Here is a 4,872-nt window from a genome sequence, read left to right as displayed (position 1 = left end):
CAGATAGCAGCTCCTCGTTTTGCACTTCAAGGTGAAAACGCGTATGGCGCATGCATGAAATACTACGCACTTCTCTCRGAAACCTTCTTAGAAAAGACTTAATCCATCTACCACTCTCTAAAAGAGCTCAGTGACAACTTCTGCCCTATGCAAGCCACACCTGTCATGAACTGTTCAGGCCACAGGATGCCAGTGTTGCATTTCTCTATTGGGAGGTCAAACTAAACTGAGACAAACTCCTTGTGTGAACTGGACACCTAAATTTAATGCCTCTTTTCCCTTTTTAATGCACACAATTGCCCATGATGCAGCCCCAGACAGATCAGATGTAAATAGCACAGAGCTTCACAGCATAAAGTGTTTTGATCAGGAACAAAATGTTTGGATACCTTTTAAGGCTAGATTACTGAACCCAGCATCTCTGCATGCTCATAAATTTTCTGTGCACAAGAAGTCTTTCCAATGACTGTCAAGAGTGTTGACTCCAACCTTGATAGTTTTGACCGCAAAACAAATGTCCACTGTTATTGGATTTTATCTATGTCCAGATGAGAAAAGAAAAACACTAGATGGGAGAGCAGATTAAATGAGAGAGAAGGCAGACTGCTCATAATTCGTACYTCTTGAAAAGGAGGCAAGAGCTGCTACCATGTTAATAAAACTTCATAAATATTTTACTGATATAAACTTTCATATAAAAGTCTGGAATGTAATGTATTCATGCTAGGAGACAGCAAAGTGGCTTGAACTCACAGATAGCTCCTTTTCCTGCAGTTTTTTTGCAATATAAAGGCTGGCACCTGGAGTCAGAGGTCCCGGGCCATTGGGACTTCACATAGGTCTACTAATATGAATTTTACAGAAAGTTGGATTGCAAAGATCTAAAAGGGTTCAAGATACCTTTGAAAAGCAAATTTCAGTCTTGAAATACTTTTACATTTCAGTGATAAAATAATACAGGAAACTCCATGTATGGGATTGTAGTTATCAAGTCTCTGAGATGTGCTCAAAAATGAGTTCTTCCTCCAACTTCGGCACAACATAAAGACGGAATTTTTGACAGAGCACGAATGAGGGAAGAAAGGAGGGAGAAATTTTAATGCTAACAGTTTCTCAGATATCAAAAGTTGTTTTATTTTTGCTCATCATTTTTGAAAGGGAAAAAAAGCTTCAGCCTACTATGACTCAATTTACAAATAGGGAAAAAGAAAATGAATGATWAGGTTTCAGATGCAGCTTAGGAAACCAATAAAAGCAGAACTGAAGGAAAGCCAGCATGAAAATGGCAGCTGTGGTGATACAGAACACTACAGCAGTTGGTATTACAGTATTACATACTTTAAGTTGATATAAATGTGTTTCCAAAATATGTGAAGGGACCCGCAGACAGCAGTGGCTTTGGATTCAAGGCTTCAATGGAAACATCCTCACTGCCTTCATTCAGCCTGGTTTGAATGTGTCCCAGAAGCAGGCTATTCCACAGTCTAGATCTGGTGCAGTAAAATCCTCCTTTCCAGAAAATCACTTTGGAAGACGTTTAAATTAGAACCAGGTAGCTGCTCRGGAGACATTGGGAAGGACCCAGCCTTGGAAAAGAGACAACTGCCAAGCAAACAAATGACATGCTACCATGCACAACAATAAAAGAAGCCCAAGGATGATTTCTGTTGCTTTTAAAGATGAATATTTGTAATAGCACACACTAAGGATACAATACTAACATAAAACCACTCACAGCTACTTGCATTTTTTTTAATTGATGCAGTATTTGGTGGTGATGTTTTCTTTCCACTCTGACAGGAAAAAAAAGAATRACCAACACATAACCAATTACTTAGTTTAAAACTCAATTTATGTCCCATTCCAAAGACTTTGAGGATTTCAAAACCTCTTTTCTTAAGGAAAAAAATAAAAGACATAAAAGGAAACCTTCAACCTAAATTCTTTTGCCAGCATTTATAACAATAAACAACAGATTTAATGTAAAAGCAACACCAAGAAGGTAGAAGGAAAAAAGGCAAAGAAAAAGAAAGAGGCAAGAGGCAGGGGCAAGAGGCAAAGGAAAACAAATGTTCCAAAGTTAATTTTAGTCCTGCTGCTCTCAGGAAGCCAGTGTGGCTGCCAAACAGAACAGGCAGCAGTGGTGCCCAGCCTGCCTGCAGAAATCTCTCCTTGGAGATCTGGTGGCTGCACCTACATCTAGATTGGTTTGGGGTTTGGGTTTTTCGACTGCATTGATCCAAGACACAGATGTGACTGACTTAAGTAAATTACCAGGAGAAAAAAAAAAAACATAATGGTTAACACTTCATTTTCTGCAAACCACTCCTTCTGGGCTTCAGCAGTTGGCCAAAATTTGGTCACAACAGTTATTTCTAGTAAAAAGAGGAACTGATGACAGAATCAGGTGTATCTTTGATACAAAACTATTTGTTTACGTACCTCATACAGTTCTTTTTCCTGCAACAGGTAAGCACAAACAATGAGACTTTTTTTGCCCCTTAATGGTTCCCATCCACATTCAGCTGGTACTACAGCTAATCCCTCCAAGGATTTGTTCTATTTTTTCCTCCTTAAAGACATATTTCTACAACTACCACCTCTGGGCTGTTTCTCCCTCATCAGCATCATTTTCTGAGGGTTGTTTCACTGGCTCTTATATCATACATAAGAAACTCCAGCAATGTTTGTTTACAAGTTCCCAGGGAAAACCCACCTGGTCACACAGTTAACTTTTTAATGTAAATCTTACCATGTAATTCTGGATAGATTGTGGCCCTGTTACTTCAGCTACCTGGTTCCACAGTGAGTTTAACCACTTTTTAAACACTCCTTTTGCCTGCCAGCTTCACTGAATTTTGCCTAGTCCAGAAACATTGTCGCTTCAGTCCCAGCAAGTCTTCCATCACACCAAAATGGCAAGCTCTTCAGTTCACAAAGAGAAACGCTTTAACAAATTACTGCCAAGATACTTTCATATTTCAAATCCAGCCCCAAATTCTGTCTCCAGCCAAGCCTCCGTGCAATTTTTCTCTCCTCTGGCTAGTTTCTTTTTCTGCCACRTCTTCATATGAAAGCTGCTTGCTAGAGTCAAAATTCCTCTTGCCCCAGGGCAGACACCTTCTTCTGACCATGGCCAGAGAGTACTTCTCAAGTTTTATTACCTAGACAGCAGAGCAGAACTCATAGAGGCACCCGCATCTTCTTCACGGCAAAACCTGCCAAACGAGCCTAAACTAACTTTACTTAGAAACTCAGATTAAGAAGCCCTAAAACACTCCTGTTGTTTCACCATCTCAGCTATGGGGATGACAGCTCCAAGAAGGGTACGAGTAGCAAGTAACTGATAAGCAGTAACGTCTCAAGCTGCAACTTCACATTAAGGCTTGAGTTAAATTAACTGCTCTCACTGCCAAGACAGGTACCTCTCTCCTCTTCTCTCTTTTCTCCCCTCTGGGACATGTGCTTCTGCCAAGGCCTTGCTCAAGCACACATTTAATTGCAGCACGAAGTCAATTCAACTCACTAAAACAGCAGAAAGAAAATTATTTTTGGCTGGCAGGCAGACTGAATTGGCTTAGCATGTCAGAGCAGCAGAGCTGGTGCAARGCAGAGAGAAGAGGAATCGTACAGCTGGGAACAGGAACAGTAGCAGAGAGGCCCGGGTGAGCTGGGAATGGGAACCAGCAAAATAATTAGTACAGCTGAAGTGGAGCAGGGAATCACACAGTCTTGCTGTGCTTTAGCTATTTACAAAATGCATGTCTAACAGTCAGTTCCTGTAGAAAGCTCCTYGTTTCAGGGACAGCAGGTCCTCAGATGAGGAACATATTTCTTAAAGGGGATTTTGAATTTATGCCTAGAATATGATTACACTGTAACAGTTGCATATCTTAAACCCAAATCCAAGAGGCGCTGGTACCAAGGCATGCTGCTGTGCAGGCCCTAGAAGGAAAGGGATTTCCTGGCCCCAGCACTACAAAGTGTCTATCTCTGTAGGACAGCACCATGGGGCTAGGGAAGCTTTCCAAAACTCAGATTAGCACTGCACAGTGCCACATCCACGCCATCATCCTGCTCTCGAGACTCACATGATTTTTCTATATGAGACGGAGCAATGAACAAGTAGTTCCTAAGAGTACTGGCTCATGTGTCTGCCTCAGGCCCTGTGCAAAATAGATTTATCTGCAAGAGCTTCTGAAAAGCATTTATGTTTATTATGTAGACAGTGAGCATCCTGAGGGGACCAGCATCTCATTCCTTCACTTGGGAAGCTGCCCTGTTTCTGTTCTCCCACACCACAGGCTCGCCAGGAGATGAGACCCCCAAACATCCACACAGGCTTCATCAGAGCATGGGCTCTGAGCAGAGCACCAAGAAACACCACAGTATTCGTTCAAGTGATCAGTTACCTACAAGCCAGCTTTATATTGCAGGGAAGTTGCTTACGTCCCTTTCCAAACCATTAGCTGGATTAACTGTCTTGAAACAGCCTGTTCCTACCCACTTGCTTCTGGGGACAAGTTTCTTCCTTTTTTCTTTTCTTTTTTTTTTTCTTTTTTAGACTCCCCTCCCCATCTTCTATCCTCCAGCTGTTTCTTCCATATGCTCGAACTTCCAACCCTAAGCACTGCAAGTAGAAGAGACTAATTTTGAAACAAAACAAAACAAAACCCCTTCTAGTTTCATATTGTTGCAGACTCGCATTTATCAGATTCTTCCTCAGCAGCCAAGAGGACAGAGGCCTCTTTTTATTGAAAGAAATCGTGTTTCCCCCCTCCCCTCCTCTCCCCTCCGGCGCGGCGGGGGCGGCGCGGCCGCAGGCAGCACCTGCGCCCGGGGCCGGCGCGCACCTGGGCGGGGAGAGCCGTG

The sequence above is a fragment of the Rhea americana genome, unplaced genomic scaffold (assembly GCF_003343005.1).
Source record: "Rhea americana isolate MKP2758 unplaced genomic scaffold, rheAme1 scaffold_31, whole genome shotgun sequence".
Taxonomy (NCBI): domain Eukaryota; kingdom Metazoa; phylum Chordata; class Aves; order Rheiformes; family Rheidae; genus Rhea; species Rhea americana.
Note: the sequence above shows the minus strand (reverse complement) of the source record.